Raw genomic sequence first — 17,658 nt, forward strand, 5'->3', positions numbered from 1 at the left:
TCTGCCTCTCTGTAACTCTGCCTTTCAAATAAATAAATAAACCTTTTAAAAAAAAAAAAGAAGTGAACAGAACATGGAGGTTGGGTAGGGGGTGCTGTGAAACATTGATGAAAGAGCTGAGTCCACGCAGGACGAGGAGAGAGGCTGAGCTGAAGAGGTGCTGATATGGAAGAGGGAACAAGGTTGTGAATCTGGCAAAAGACACAAACCTACCAATTTCACCCCGGGGAGCCCCCAGTAGGATAAGTGCTGGAGATGCATACGAAGCTACATTGGAGTCATACTTCTGTAAGCCAATCATCATCATCATCTTGGAGCAGAGAGAGAAAAATAACTTCCTACCTACAGGGGTGAAATGACTCAAATGGCAATGATTTTTCATCAGAAGCCACAGATGCCGGAAGCAAGTGGCACAACATTTGTCAAGCTCTGGAAGAAAAGAGCTGTCAAATCAAACCTGCATCTGTCAAAGAAGGCCTTCGGGAACCAACAGGAAACCCAGACACTCTCAGCGGAAGGAAACTCCAGAGTCTGGAACCAAGAGCAAACCCTAAAAGCAAGGCTAAGTGAACTTAAATAGGAACCTAGGAAAACAAAGGAACACGCGGAAGGAGATGGCACAGCGTGGCGTGTTAGAGTGCTAGGAAAGGAGAAGAAGCAACGGAGAGATTAAAAACAGAGGCGAATAAAATACTCTCTCTCCCCCTGTTTTCTTTTTACTTTTTTTTTGACAGGCTGAGTGGACAGTGAGAGAGAGAGAGACAGAGAGAAAGGTCTTCCTTTGCCGTTGGTTCACCCTCCAATGGCCACTGCGGCTGGCGCACCGCACTGATCCGAAGGCAGGAGCCAGGTGCTTCTCCTGGTCTCCCATGGGGTGCAGGGCCCAAGAACCTGGGCCATCCTCCACTGCACTCCCGGGCCATAGCAGAGAGCTGGCCTGGAAGAGGGGCAACCAGGGCAGAATCCGGCACCCCAACCGGGACTAGAACCTGGTGTGCTGGCGCCACTAGGCGGAGGATTAGCCTATTGAGCCACGATGCCGGCCTCCCCCATTTTCTAAATCATAACTGATGATGGAAGCAAAACATTCCGTAAGACGTGGCTCTCGGTGTGTATAGAGGAAACATTTAAGACAAATAGGACAGGGTTAAAGAACTGGAGATAAGGTTCCCGTTATTCAAACTGACACGTGTTGATGCCAGTAGATTGTGATAAGTTGTTTAGATAATAACTAGTTTAAAAATACTATTCCAAAAGATATATTCCAAACACCGTAGGCAATTCAAAATGAGTTCTAAAAACGTCGAAGTACCCACAGGAAATCAGGAAGACAAAAACCACAGAGAAAAAAAAAAAGAAAATAAGAAATAAAGCAGAAGACCTGAGCCCTGACACAGGAACCACTGCACTAACTATAACAATTTAAATACACAGCAAGTAAGAGATGGAGATTAGCAGAATGAACCTTTAAATGATCCAATTATGTGATGTCTACCAGGAATTCACTTCAAAAATAACAGGAGAAGTAGGTTTAGAGTGAAAGAATAGAAAAAGATACATGATACAAAAATTAATCAAAATAGAGCAGAAATGGCTATATTAATATCAGATAAAACACACTCAGGGAAAATTACCAGAAATAGGGACAGACATTATGGCATCAGGATCCATTCACCAAGAAGATCCGGAAATTTAAATGTGTGTGTCCTAAAGAGCTGCAAACTGTGTGATATAATATATAAGAGGAATTACGCACCAGCATGTGAAAACCAGTCAAGGTAATTACCACATTACCAGGCCAAAGATATGAATCCGACAGTCTTTTCAACATACGGTGCTGGAACATTGGACATCTACAGGTCCAAAAAAAAAAAAAAGAAAGAAAGTTAACCTACATATGTTATATATAAAAATCAAGTAAAATGTATCATATACTTAAACACAAAATTATAAAAACTTTTAGGAGAAAACTTGAGGGGAATACTCTGGACCTAGCCTCTCACGAGGGGTTCTTAGACACGATTTACAGGGGCCAACGCTGTGGTGTAGCAGGGAAAGCCACTGCCTGCGGCACTGGCATCCTGTATGGGCGCCGGTTCCTGTCCCGGCTCCCCCACTTCCGATCCAGCTCCCTGCTAATGGCCTGGGAAAGCAAATGAAGATGGTTCAAGTGCTTGGGCCCTGCCTACACGGGAGATCGGGATGAAGCTCCTGGCTCCTGGCTTCGGCCTGGCTCAGCCCTGGCCATTGCTGCTATCTGAGGAATGAACCAGCAAATGGAAGATTTCTCTCTGTCTCTCTGTAACTCTGACTTTCAAATCAATCAATCAATCTTACAAAAAAAATTCATAAAAGACTCAATAAATGTTTTTTATCAAAATGATAAAATTTGCTTTGAAAAGAACCACATTCAGAGGACAAAGAAAGCTACATATACTGGGAGAAACATTTTCAAGTCACATGTCTGATAAAGAACCAATATCTAGAATAGGAGAACTCTCAGAACTCCTCACATCCATTAGAAGGACACTATAAAGAAAAATAAAAGAGAGAGCAGCAAATGTTGGCTAGGATGCCGAAGAAACGAGAACTTCTGTGCACTGACATGGGCGGGCTTGTGGCTCAGAGGTTGGGTTGCCTCTCACCATGCCTGGCATCCCATAGTGGGTATCTGCTTAGCAGCCCAGCTTCCCTGCTTTGCTCCGGATCCAGCTTCCTACTAGTTGTAGCCTGGGAGGCAGCAGAGGATGGCCCAGATACCTGGGTCCCTGACACCCACCTGGGAGAGCCAGATTGAGTTCTGGGCTGTTGTGGGCACTTGGGGAGTGAACAAGCAGATATAAGAGCTCTCTCTCTCTCTCTCTCTCTCTCATTCTCTGGAACACTGCCTTTTGAATAAAATGAAAATCAATAAATAGAAATTTTAGAAAGAGCTTCTAGGTTTTTTTTTTGTGTGTGTGTGTGTGTGTATGTGTTTTTTTTTTTTTTTTTTTTTTTTTTTTGACAGGCAGAGTGGATAGTGAGAGAGAGACAGACAGAGAGAAAGGTCTCCCTTTGCTGTTGGTTCACCCTCCAATGGCCACTGCGGCCGGTGCATCATGCTGATCCGAAGCCAGGAGCCAGGTGCTTCTCCTCGTCTCCAATGCGGGTGCAGGGCCCAAGCACTTGGGCCATCCTCCACTGCACTCCCTGGCCACAGCAGAGAGCTGGCCTGGAAGAGGGGCAACTGGGATAGAATCCAGCGCCCCGATCGGGACTAGAACCCGTGTGCTGGCGCCGCAAGGCGGAGGATTAGCCTGTTAAGCCACGGCGCCGGCCAAAGAGCTTTTAGTTTAAGGAAAATAGAATTACTGTATGATCTAGAAAATCCACTTTCTGGATAGATACCCAAAAGAGTGGAAGTCAAGGTTTCAAATGATTATTTGTATTCCTATTTGTATTCATATTTGTATATGTTTTTGTATAACAGCAACATTATTCACAGTAGCAAGGAGGTGGAAGGAGCCCAGGTGTCCATCAATGACTTAACAGGTGAACGAAATGTTATATATAAATAGTATTCAGCCTTCAAAAAGGAAAGAAGTTCTGACACACATTACAATACTGATAAGACTTGAGATCATGCTAAGTGAAATAAGCCAGCCACAAAGAATGATTACAGGGGCTGGTGCTGCGGCGCTGCAGGTTAATCCCCCGCCTGCGACACTGGCATCCCATGTGGGCACTGGTTCTATTCCCAGCTGCTCCACTTCCAACCCAGCTCTCTGCTATGACCTGGGATAGCAGTAGAAGATGGCCCGAGTGCTTGGGCCCCTGCACCCACATGGGAGACCCAGAAGAAGCTCCTGGCTCCTGGCTTCAGGTTGGCTCAGCTCTGGCTGTTGTGGCCATTTGGGAGTGAACCAGTGGATGGAAGACCTTTCTCCCTCTCCTTCTCTCTGCCTGTAACTCTACTTCTCAAATAAATAAGTAAAATCCTTAAAAAGTGACTATCATGTGATTCCATCTATATGAGGCACACAGAGCAGTCAAACTCATATAAACAAAGCGGAGCTGCTTTCGGGGGCTATGGAAATGGGAAATGAGTTGTTTAATGGGCACAAGAGTCTTAGTTTGGCAAAAAGAAAAAGCTCTGGAAATTGATTGCACAACAGTGTGAAGAAATGTAACACTTCTGGACTATGAACTCCGAAATGGTTAAGATGGCAAGTGCTTTTCACATTTTACCAGTTTTTGAGAACATCAGCCACCAAACAAAAATAGAGCACTATAAAACAGAAACAGAGCTGGCATTGTGGTGGGGCAGATAAGACTCGGCCTGGGACACCCACACTCTGTATCCGGGTGCCTGTGTTTGAGTCCCGGCTCTGCTTCCAGTTCTAGCTTCCTACCAATGCGCACCCTGGGAGGTACCAGATCATGGCCCAAGGACTTGGGACCCTGCTGCCCATGTGGGAGATGGGGATGGAGGTCCTGCTTCCTGGCTTCTGCCTGGCCCAGCCCATGTTGCTGGGGGCATTTGGGGAGTGAACTACCAGATTGGAAGATCTCTCTCTCTCTCTCTCTCTCTCTAGAGCTCTCTCTCTAGAGCTCTGTCACTCTTCCTTTCAAATAAAGAAATATAGATTTTTAAAACAGAAAAGAACTGCAAAAAACTTCAGATAGAAAAAGAGATGTGAGACGGTATTTCAGGAAAGAGAATATAAGTCAGCAAATGAGCACAGGCACTCCAGCATAACTGGCCGCTGGGGGTGCAAATTAAAACCACAGAGAGACATCACCTCACCTGCATTCCAACAGCTTGCAATAAAAGATCCTGTCAGTGTCAAATGCTGGGGAAGAGTCTGAGAAATCAGGTTTCTCTGCTTTCCTGGTGGGTGTGTAAGATAACACAGTGCTCTAGAAGAGAGTTTAAATGTCACTAAGAACTCAACATACCCTTCCCAGACAACTCAGCAGTATGACTCCTGGCCTCTCCTCCTGGAGAAAGCACGCATGTCCACACAGCAGCAGGTGCACCCTTGTTCGCAGCCCCAGGATGGGGACAACCGCAGCATTCTACCATCAGCAGATGATTGGTTAAACGGGCACAGCTGCACAGTGCAATACTACACAGCCCACATGAATGGTTGACACACTCTGCAGTTTGGATAGGTCTAAGGACATTATCTGAGTGAGTGAGAAAAAAAAGCTAATTTCGAAAATCTCCAATGATCCCACTTAGATAATATCTTTAAATTGAGAAATACATAATAGTCCCAAAATGGAAAAATTATGGGGATTAAGAATGGATTGACAGCTCCCTGCTGATGGCCTAGGAAAGCAGTGGAGGACAGTCCAAGTCTTTGGGCCCCTGCACCCATGTGGGAGACGCGGAAGAAGCTCCTGGCTTTGGATCAGCCCAGCTCCGGCTGTTGCAGCCATTTGGAGAGTGAACCAGCAGATGGAAGACCTCTCTCTCTCTGTCTCTCTCTCTGTAACTCTCAAATAAATAAATAAATAAATAAAGCATTGAGAGAAAAAAAAAAAGAATGGATTGACTGTTACCAGGGGGTGGGGTAGGAAGGGTGGTGACCACAAAAGGATAGCACAAGGGACATCTTTGAGGGATGAACAGTTCTCAGTCTTGATTGTGGTGTTCAGCATACAAAGCTACACATATGATAAAAGATAATGCATAGAGCTGTGTACAGGGGACAAGAGTTGCGGCTCAGCGGGACAAGGCACCACTAGGGACACCTGCACCCCATGTGGGAGGAGCCTGGTTTAAGTCTCAGCTGCTCTGCTCCTGATCTAGCTGCCTGCTAATGTGCACCCTGGGCGACAGCAGGTGATGGCTCAAGTGCTTAGGTCCCTGACACCCATGTGGGAGACCCAGATTGAAGCCCAGCTCTTGTCTGCAGCATGGCTATTTGGGGAGTGAACCAGCACATGGAAGATTCTCTCTCTCTTTCTGCCTTTCAAGTAGATGAAAATAAATAAGCACTTTTTTAGAAAGAACTACACACACACTTTCTTCCGTGGTTTTGATCCCACACTATCGTCAGGTGAGATGGAACCAACGGGGTTCACTGGGTGAAGGGTGCACTGGACCTCCCTCTCTGTCACTGCACCTTCCTGTCAATCTACAGTTTCATCCAGATGAAAAATGGTGAAAACAAGGTAAATAAGACTAACAGTAGGTCTGAGACCTTCTCGGGCTGCTGTATGAGCCCAGTAAACTGGTCTCTTTGCAAGACACACTGTGGCCGTTTTCTTGAGCAGTAATCTGAACACCTTACCCATGCCACTGCTTCGGCAAGACGACTTCCAGATGTCTCTCCTCCCGGCTTGCACTCACGCGGCTTGTAAGGTAATAAGCAACCATAAACTGTTATCGCTCGTGTCCCTGGATCTACACAAGGCTGAGTGCACATTGTGAAATCACGGCCGGGAAAATAAATTGCCTCAATCCTGAAATGGATGGGCAGTGTCCATTCAATGGAAGCGATATCTATCGGGGACAAAGTCACATGTACCGCTCACCTGCTCATGGTCTTCTGCCCACGCTCCCAACTGAAGGGGATGTTAAGTCTCTACTCCAGGTTATTTAAGACACGAATGGATATACATTTTCTCCCAGCAGTATTAGGCAGTCAGGTTTCTGTCACTGTATCTGAATACATGACACAGGCTACTTATGACAATGAAGAGATTTATTAAACTCACAGTTTTGGGAGTTTCAAGGGAACAGTCTTGGCATCCAATCAGTCCCGGGCAGGGTCCTCTCTCTGGGCTACGTTGCATCACGGCGGACGGCAGTAGCGGGAGCGCCTATCAGGGCAAGCCGTCACCTCTCAAACACCCAAAGTAAGAGGGCGTGCCCCTCCTGACACAAGGACTTCTCTCTTAAAGATCCACGCTGCCTCTCTATACCGCCACCCTGAGAATCAAACCGCCAATTACAGTGGCTCCTCGGGGACACTCAAACCACACCCAAACCGCAGCACCTGGCAAGTTTCTTTGGTGAAGAACACCTGCTCTGAATACACCTCTGGCTGCTCCCCCTGAGTTCTGGTGTGTTCCTGTTTTCCTTTCTGTTCAGTTCAAAACATCCCCTAGTTCCATCGTGATTTCCTCTTGCCCTGAGGGCTGCTGAGTGGAGCCTTCCTTGTGTTTCCTTCAAACCCAAAGTGTGTCTTCCAGGAAGCAATCCTCCAAGCTTGGAGACGTAGAACAAAGGTGACTTCTCAGTTAGCTGGAAGGCTCAGGGGGCTGTGGCTACAGCAGCCAAGAAGAAAAGTTTCATGTGCACGTTTTATTGTTTTAAGATTTATCACTTGCTAAATGAGCAGTAACACAGGCTCTGGCTTCAGAGACACGGGCTGCCTGGCAGTGGACCTGGGGCTCAGGGAAGGATGAGCAGACCAGAGGGGTCCTTCCTGCTGCTGCTCAGGTGGGCTTTGTCCTCCCGCTTTCTCCGCAAGGTAAGGGGAGACCTCGGAGGCTACCATAGGACAAGACAGGAGACGTGTAGCTGAGCAGGAGCGGTGGCAAGTCCTGGCAGAGCCAGAATCAAAGAGACCGCTGGGGCAGGTGGGGTGCAAAGGGGTGGGAACTTGAGTGATCTCTCACCTGAACACTCCGCACAGGCTGAGCACCTGCTGTCAACGTTCCAGGCTGGAGAGGGTTCGTTGTATCGCACTTGGAGATTCAGACAGCACCAGCCAAGCGTAAGGTGGGTGATGCAAGATAGAATAGGGTTGAAATTAAAGAGAACCATTCAGTGAGGTTTATTTCCATCACTGAGCTCAATGAGTGACCTGGCGACATACTTAAACTGTCTGTCCCTTGGTTTCCCTGCGTGCAGAGAGGAAATTGAACCACGTCTCTTTGAGGATCCGCCTGATTCTCAAACATCTGGGATGCAGTGAATTGCACATGTGTTGTGTCACCCTTTGAGCCTAGGTTTGCTCACACACGTACAGGACATGACAATGCCTGTCCATTCCAGGGTCAACGGGATGACCAGAGGACTCTAGGCATGGGAAGGTGTGTCATAGACAGACATGACCCTTGGGGATGATGTCATGGTGCAGCAGGTTAAGCTACCACCTGCAACAACAGCATCTCATGTGAGCTCCAATTTGAAGTCTGGCTGCTCCACTTCCAATCCAGCTCCCTGCTATGGCTTGGGAAAGCAGTAGAGGATGGCCCAAGTGCTTGGACCCCTGCACTCATGTGGAAGACACAGATGGAGTTCCAGGCTCCTTACTTCAGCCTAGCCCAGCCCTGGCTGTTGCAGCCATTTGGGGAGTGAACCAGCAGATGGAAGACCTCTCTCTCTCTCTCTCTCTCTCTCTCTCTCTCTCTCTCTTGCTATTACTATCAGTAGCTCTACCTTTCAAATAAATTACTCCTTAAAACAGAGTAGCACGGCCGGCGCCGTGGCTTAACAGGCTAATCCTCCGCCTAGCGGCGCCAGCACACTGGGTTCTAGTCCTGGTTGGGATGCCGGATTCTATCCCGGTTGCCCCTCTTCCAGGCCAGCTCTCTGCTATGGCCTGGGAAGGCAGTGGAGGATGGCCCAAGTGCTTGGGCCCTGCACCCGCATGGGAGACCAGGAGAAGCACCTGGCTCCTGCCTTCGGATCAGCACAACACGCCGGCCGCAGTGGCCATTGGAGGGTGAACCAACGGCAAAAAGGAAGACCTTTCTCTCTCTGTCTCTCTCACTATCCACTCTGCCTGTCAAAAAAAAAAAAGAGTGGCACGACCCTCACTTCCCAAACCTGCCTCACCTGAGTTTTAAAAGCAAACTCGCCATAACAGAGGCGAGTTGGCACTTCTCTGGCTATGCGCTGCACCCGCAATAGGGCAACTCCAACCCCCAGACCTCCAGGAATTCCCAGGAGTGTTTCAGGCCCATGCTACTTCACGCCTCATTGAAATGACGCCCCCTCGGCACCAACACAGGCTGCCCTCAGAAAGCGGTGCTACCTGTGTGGCTTCCACTGTCTCACCCGAGGTGACCAGTGTCCAGGGAATTAGTGCAGCAGGGGCTGCCGCCTCTGTCCCCCAGGGCGAGGACAGGACAACCCAATGCCTTCTTAAATTTTACTCCCTAGGCACCTGGCTTGCATCATCCTAGTCTCCATCCTGCCCATCACAGCTAACAAAATGCCAGCCATGCCAGCCAGTGCCCAGAACATTCAGGGACCAGACGGACCGCGGAGTCAAATACAGAAGAAATCTGAAACTCCACGTGAGCCCTGCCCCTGCGCATGCGCAGAGGAAGGCTGCGGACGCCGTGTTTGAATGCCTGACTGCGCCCACTTCCGTAGCTGGTCAGATGAGGGAAGACACCTGACCGAGCGGAACCCATGTGCTCGCTCCGTCTGGGAATTTGGCCTGAGGATGCCAGGAGCCAGCTGAAACTGGGGCTTGTGAGGGGCCCGGCTCCACTCTGCAGAGGAAGAAGCGGAAGACAGCGGTGTGCAGGGAGGTGAGAGATACAGCACTGAAAAATGAGGCATTCCTGCTTCCCCGCCCTCCGGGGGCCTTGGTCTCGGCCCACACAGCTCCTCCTCGGCCTGAAGCAGAGTCGTCCACCGGCAGCCTCGCAGAGCGGAGGAGCTGAGGCCTCCCTCGCTCATCGCAGCCCCCTTGTCCAGGTTCCACCCCTCCGACATTCCCGGCGCCCTGACTGCCTCGGACGTCCGCTGCCTTCTGCCTCTCTTAAGGTGAGTTTGCGGGTAGGCCCTTGCCCACTGTAAGCAGATCCCCATCCTCTCCATCTGTTTCCCGATGACGGTCCTCAAGTGGGCCTGGATTCCCACACCGGGAGATCAGGGCTTAGGCACTAGCTGGGGCCCAGCCACGGTGCCTCCCAGGGTTAAATGCGTTCTCTGAGTGGCGTCACCCATTAGGATTCCAGGCACGGTACAATGTCTCAACTCCTTGATGAAATTACCCACTCCAACAGCTGCCTGTCTGCCGGGTGGCGTGCTGGCGGAATTCCAAAAGACCTGCTGCCCGCTCTGCAGTGGCTGCCAGGAGAGACATCAGGAGCCACCAACCCTTCACTTAGACTAAGGCAAGCCTGCGCCCCAGCTTCAGCCAGCCCGGGCTGGATGTGGGAGGAACAGCACCAGGAAGAGGAGGGGAGGACGGGAGCAGCAGCTTGGCCTTCTCCAGGCCCTTGCTGGCTCCCATCCCCCTAGCATACTCACCCCAGGCCGCAGCCCTTTCCAAGTGGGGCTGGAGACATCGGAGGAGGAGAACTGCTGTGAAGTAGTCCAGTGATCTGTTGTGGCTAACAAATCACTTCACAACAGAGGCTCAGACAACAGGCATCTCATGGATGGCTGAGCAGGAGGATTGACTAGGCTCAGCTGGGTGGCTCTTCTGCTCCATGCAATGCCAGCTGGGAGAGTTGTCATCCAGGAACTTGGCTGGGCTGCAACACGCAAGGTGGCTTAGGCACATGTCTCATACCCACTGGGTGTGGCAGGAAGCCGAGATTCTCTCTCCCTTTTCAAGGAGTCTCAGGTCTTCTCTTCAGTGTTCAGAGAAGCTTGGGATTCCCAAGAGTGCAAAGAAGCAGCTTCAAGACCTTTCTAAGGCTTAGACAGGACGTGGCACGATGTCACTCCTGTGCATTCTCTTTGTTAGACTGCATTCTCTTGGACCAGCCCAGACTCTAGATGAGAAGTGATCTGACCTTGGAAGGTTATAGGTCCTCTAAACAGGCAGGACTTCAACACTCAAATGCAGATGCCATAACCACCATACACAGACACCTGCACAGCTAGGACACAAAAATGTTGAGAGACCTTCACACACAGAGAAACATTCACACATACTTACCCTACCTCACTTCCACACCAGTATGCTCACACACACACACACACACACCAACATCCCCTGTTCTATGCATCTTGTGTCTGTCCAACCTCCTGATTATGGCCCTTGGATTAAGAGAGGGATGTCATGGTAGGTGATCCTTTTGCAGGTGAAAGAGCAGACATATTTGCAGTACATGCAAGACCCTAAGATCCTGCTGGGTTGGGTGCCAGCAGGAGGAACTCTGGCTGGGATTGCTATGGAGTGACCATAGAGAGTATCTACCAAATGGGTCACATTTGAAGGGTTAAAAAGTACACCCACTAAACATGGCATGCTGAAACGTGGGAATGCTAGAGAAGTAGAAAGCCTTGCATGTAGGATTAAAATACTGATTTAGGGGCTGGCCTGGTGGCATAGTGAGTTCAGCCTCCACCTGTGACACTGACATGGCATATGAGCACCGGTTCCCGTCCCAGCTGCTCTGCTTCTGATCTAGCACCCTGCTAATGCATCTGGGAAAGCAGTGGAAGATGGCCCAAGTGCATGGGCCCCTGCAACCCTCTTGGGTGACCCAGAAGATGCTCCTGGCTCCTGACTTCAGCCTACCCCATTCCAGGCTATTGCAACCATTTAGGGAGTGAACCAGCTGATGGAAGATCCCGATGTCTGTTTGTCCGTCTGTCTCTCTCTCTCTCTCTGTAATTCTGATTTTCAAATAAATAAATATTTAAAATAAATAAAATACATACTAGTTTCATAAACACCAAGAAGGCCAACATCTTGACATCCGTTCAAGTACACGGGCTTGTCAGGCTCTAAAACCTTCATTTTAAAATGTTGCATCCATTCTGTTAACTGTCAAAATACGTGACTATCTGAGGAAATCTGCACAGCAAGTTCTTTCCAGAGGACATAACTCTAGACTCTGTTATCCCTTTTTCTGTTTTTTTTTTTCTTGTTTAGATTTACTTGAAAGGCAGGGTTGGAGAGAGACGGGGAGAGAGAGAGAGAGAGAGAGAGAGAGATCTTCCATCCACTGGTTCACTCCCCAAATGCCCACAAAAGCCTGTGCTGGGCCAGGCCAAAGGCAAGAGCCGGGAGATCCATCCAGGTCTCCCACATGGGTTGCAGGGACCCAAATATTTGGGCCATCACCTGCTTCCTCTCAAGCACATTAGCAGGAAGCTGGATCAGAAGAGGAGGAGCCAGGACTCGAACCAGCACTCTGATATGAGATGCAGGTGTCCCAAGCCTAACCCACCGCGCCATAGCACCCACCCCTTTGCTGCCCCTTCTTTATCAAAAAGTTCACTGAGAGACATGGTAATCATAGTCAGCTGCTGGGAGGACCAACAATCCACCCCTTCTTTCAGCTGCTCTAGGTTCTACCCTTGGATCAAATTCAGTGCAGTCCACCAGAAAGCTAGGCATGGAATTTGCATTGCTGCGACAGCCCCTGCTCCTGCCCTCTCCATCTCTTTTTTCAATTGTGCTCTGCGGTCTAGGGCTTTGGGATTTTCCTCTTTAGCCTGCAACATGTCATCCTAAGAACGAGCTCCAGGAATCCTGCTACTGCGCTGACGTGGGCCAATGGCCTGGAAGTCATCCACCACAATGCCTTACGAGAACAAGTGAGAGAAACTTTCAGGCCTTGGTATCAGCAGAAAAAGCCGAGGTGCTCCTAACAATTGGTTTATTTAAAATGTGCATACATGGTAAAATGTTTGACAGTTCAGCTCTCCCCTTTTTGCCCTGGCAGCTGGGACACTCAGCTGAATTGGCAGCCTGCCTCTACCAGGGAGCCGTACAGGACAGTGTGGTCTATGGATGCCCAGGTACTTCCCGGCGAGTGGGTTGCCTCGTCCCTGGTGTCATGGGCATTATAACTGCCCCAGTGTACATGACAGTCCATGAGATTACTCTCAGCTTGCCAGGGAAAGCCCATTTCCCTCCACCATGACTGATTCGAGGCTGGTCAAGGGACCCGATCCTGGCCAATGAGAATTAGTGAAACAAAGCTAGCGTGGGCACCTGGACTGAGTGTCCTCTCTCTCAAGGAGAGGGGTCTACTTCTCTGGGCACCATGATGTCTGGGTATGATCTCAGAAGAGCTATCAGCCTGTGGGCAGGGGAACAAGTGATGACTACGTGGAGACAGAAGGAACCCTGGTGGAGGCCCACCCCCTGGGTTCCTGTATAAGACAATGAAAGACCATAAATAGTCTCATTGTTTAACTCCGTACTGATGGCCAAAAAGCAGCCTGATGGATACATGCGAGCTTTATTATTCACTTACATCATTTTATCTTTAAACTTGGTCTCTCAAGCTCATTTTCTATTACTCTGCATTTTTACCATTTTTGCAGATCACTGCAAATCTCATATTGAATGAGACCAAAAGGAAAAAACCTACCATATATTCAAATAGGGAGATGATTCGCAACAGAAGACACAGGACATGAGTCCTTGATTCGACACGGCAGCCAGCAGCAGCTGCCCCAATGGAGCTGTAGTTTATCACTCATCGAACATACATTTATTAAGCACCCACTGTTTGCCAGGCCTGTTCAAAGCACTGAAGTCACATACATGGATGGACTAGAGACGTTCAATCCTGTAGGGCGGAGGAGTAGGTGGTGTATGTGTAAGAAGAAATGAGATCATTTCAGATAGTGAAGGTGCCATGGAGGTGAGCAGGGAGACTGGGCAGTGCAGCAGCTCCAGGTGGGGCAGTCCAGGAAAGACGTTGTACTGTACGTTGATCATGTGTCTGGACAGAGACGTGAAAGGGGAGGAAGAGGGAGCCATGAGACTCGCAGCACACCCTGGAACAGCCATTGCAAAGGCCCTGGGGTGGGGGCTACCTTGATGTGTTGCAACAGTTGTTCTTCACATGATGGGCCAGAACCCATCAGTGAACTGAAAATTTGATTTAAAAGGTCAAGAGCAGCCTATTTTTAAAGAATATTCAGATGTTTTTCCTTTCAAAAATAGTTTTGGGGGCCAGCGCTGTGGCATAGCAGGTAAAGGTGCTGCCTGCAGTACTGGCTTCCCATATGGACACTGGTTCAAGTCCCGGCTGCTCCACTTCTGATCTAGCTCTCTGCTATCACCTGGAAAAGCAGTAGAAGATGGCCCAGGTGCTTGGGCCCCTGTACCAAGGTGGGAGACCCGGAAGAAGCTCCTTGCTCCTGGCTTTGGATCGGCGTAGCTCCAGCCGTTGCGGCCAATTGGGGAATAAACTGGCAGATAGAAGATCTCTCTCTCTCTCTCCTTCTCTCTCTGTGTAAATCTGACTTTCAAATAAATAAAAAAAATATTTTAAAAGATAGTTTTGACAAAAAAAGTCATTTAAGATATAGCATGGGGCCGGCGCCGTGGTTCACTTGGTTAATCCTTCGCCTGTGGTGCCGGCATCCCATATGGGCGCCAGGTTCTAGTCCCGGTTGCTCCTCTTCCAGGCCAGCTCTCTGCTGTGGCCCGGGAGGGCAGTGGAGGATGGCCCAGGTGCTTGGGCCCTGCACCCGCATGGGAGACCAGGAGAAGCACCTGGCTCCTGGTTTAGGATCGGCGCAGCACAGGCCGTGGCGGCCATTTGGGGAGTGAACCAACGGAAGGAAGACCTTTCTCTCTGTCTCTCTCTCTCTCACACTATCTATTTCTCTACCTGTCAAATAAATAAATAAAAAAAGATATAGCATGAGATTGATAAATGTGTGCATCAGGAAATGATTAGACAAAGCGAATGAACACATCCCACACCTCACACGCTTACCACTTTTTGTGGCGAGAATATTTAAGATCCATCCTCTTCATAGTTTTCAGGTCCAAGATACAAAGGAGCTTCCAGAAGCTCACAGGAAATGGAAGTAGAAGACAAGTTTATTTTTGAAATCCCTACATAGGTTGTTTTCACAGTATACATTCTCCTGGAACTTTTGAAAGATCCAACCCCTGCCCCCACCCACATTGTCAGTAGCTAGAGCCACTACTGCTGTCCATGGCTCTCCGGAGCTCGCCCAGCCCGTGTCATGGCAGCTTGGTCCCTGTTGGCCGATACGCCCCTCCCTCAACCTCGCCCTCTGCTCCCTGCTTCTGTGGGGCTCGCTTTTCGACCCCACACAAAACGACGCCGTGCAGTATCTGTCTGTCTGTCTGGGGCTTATCTCACTCAGCACAGTGGCCTCCAAGTTCATCTACATGGTCACAAATAACAGGATTTCCTTCCCCTTTGAGGCTGAATGTTATTCTGCTGTGTAGACCACATTTTCGTTATGCACTCAACACTCAGGTTGATTCTACATCCGGGTTGCTAGGAACAGCAATGATTGTGGAAGGGTAACAATCTCACGGATGCCCTGAGCTCATCTCCTTGGGATGGTTACCCAGCAGTGGGATTGCGGGGCCATAGGGTAGTTCTACTTTTAATTTTTGAGGTGCCTCCTCCATGCTGATCTCCAGGGTGGCTGTATTAATTTCCATAAAAGGTCCCCTTTTATGCACAATCTCGCCAATACTTGTTCGCTTTTGTATTTGTGATAACAGCTGTTCGAACCGTTGTGAGGTGAAATTTTCATTTCCTTGGGAAATTCATGATGTTGGGCATCTTTTCCTACCCTTGCTGGCCACGTGTATGTCTTTTGAGAACTCTCTATTCAGGTCCTTTGCCTATTTTTAAATGTGGTCATTTGTTTTCTCTCTACTGAGTTTTTGGAGTTCTTTATGTATTTCAGATAGTAGTCTCTTTTTTTTTTTTAAGATTGATTTATTTATTTGAAAGTCAGAGTTACACAGAGAGAGAAGGAGAGGCAGAGAGAGAGGTCTTCCATCCGCTGGTTCGCTCCCCAATTGGCCGCAATGGCTGGAGCTACACCGATCCGAAGCCAGGAGCCAGGAACTTCTTCCCAGTCTCCCACGCAGGTGCAGGAGCCCAAGGACTTGGGCCATCTTCTACTGCTTTCCCAGGCCATAGCAGAGAGCTGGATCAAAAGTGGAGCAGCCAGGACTTGAACCAGCACCCATATGGGATGCCAGTACTGCAGGCGCCAGGTTTACCCGCTACACCACAGCGCCGGTCCCACAGATCGTAGTCTCTTATCAGATACGTGGTTTCCACATGTTTTCTCCCAGTCCTTAGGTTGTACTTCACCCTAACGCTGGTTTCCTTTGCTGTACAGAAGCTCCTCGGTTTGATGCAGTCCTAATCATCTATTGTTGCTGTTGCTACCTGTGCTTTCAGGCCAAACAAGCAAAAAACATTGCCCAAGATGGAAAAACTTTCCTTCTTTGTTTTCTTCCAGTAGTTTTACAATTTCAGCCCTTACACGTCAGTCTTCAATCCATTTCAGACTGATTTTTGCACATGGTTTCATTAAGGATCCAGTTTCATCTTTCTGCATATGCACACGCGGTTTTCCCAGTATCATTTTATTGAAGAGACCATTTTCCGCCATTGTTGAAGATAACTGACCTTGTTGAAGATCACTTGGCCATCAATTAATGCATTTATTTCTGGGTTTGCTTTTCTCTTCCACTGGTCCACATGTCTTTTTTATGGCAAGACTTCACTCTGTCTGGAGCTAAAGCTCTGTAGTACATTTTAAAATCAGGTGGTGTGATGCCTCCAGCTTTGTATTTTTGCTTAAGATTGCTTTGAGGGCCTGCGCTGTGGCGTAGCAGGTAAAACCACCACCCACAGTGCCAGCATCCCATATGGGCACTGGTTCCAGTCCCGGCTGCTCTACTTCCCATCCAGCTCTCTGCTTTGGCCTGGGAAAGCAGTAGAAATGGTACAAGTCTGGGGGCTCCTGCACCTGCGTGGGAGACTCAGAAGAAACTCTTGTCTCCTGGCTTTGGATTGGCCCAGCTCCAGCCATTGTGACCATTTGAGGGGTGAACCAGTGGATAAAAGACCTCTCTCTCTCTCTCTCTCCCTCTCTCTCTCTGTCTGTAACTCCACCTTTCAAATAAATAAATAAATCTTTCTTTTTTAAAAAAAGGTTGTTTTGGCTACTTGGGGGTCTTTAATAGTTCCATGCAAATTTTAGAGATGTTTTTCCTACTGTTCTGAAAAACACCATTGGGATTTTGGCAAGGATTGCCTTGGTTCAGTAGATCACTTGGGGAGTGTGAACATTTTAACACTATTTCTCCTTCCCCTCCAAGGACACAGGACATCATTCCATTTGTCTCTGACTTCCTCGATTGCTGTCTTCCGAGTTTTAGCGTTTTCAAAGTACAGGTCCCTCTCTTCCTTGGTTAACTTTATTCCTAGGTATTTTGCTTATTTTTATAGCTGTTGTAAATGACGCTGTTTTCTTGATTTCTCTTTTGGATGGCTGTTTGGCTGCTTTTTACAATTCCTGTCTCTTTTGAAATTTTCATTTGGTTTGTGTGTTGTTCTCCTAGTTTCACATAGCCGTCCGTGCTCTCTGTTAGTCCCCTGAGCTTCTTGAAGGTCACTGTCTGGAATGCTTGTCAGGTAGGTCAGCACTTCCCCTTTAGGTCCATAACCAACGCTGTTTGGTTCCTTGGGTGGTGTCAAGGATCCCTGACTGTTCATGATCCTTGTGGCCACGCATTGCCGTCTATGGATCTGAAGAAGTGGGACCAACTCCAATCTATACAAACTGCCCTTGGCAAGGGGGTCTTTGACCAGCCAGCTGCTCCCGAGGTTCTGGGGGTTCTGGGGGACTGGAATCTTCCAGCAGCCCAACCTGCTTCCCATGTTAGCAGTTGGGCAGGCTTGGAGCTTCTGTCAACAGGGGCCAGCCTAGAGCCTGGGCCCACTGAGGCAAACCTAGAGCCAGGGTCTTCTGGGATAAGCCTGAAG

This window comes from Lepus europaeus, chromosome 5, assembly GCF_033115175.1.
Source record: "Lepus europaeus isolate LE1 chromosome 5, mLepTim1.pri, whole genome shotgun sequence".
Classification (NCBI taxonomy): domain Eukaryota; kingdom Metazoa; phylum Chordata; class Mammalia; order Lagomorpha; family Leporidae; genus Lepus; species Lepus europaeus.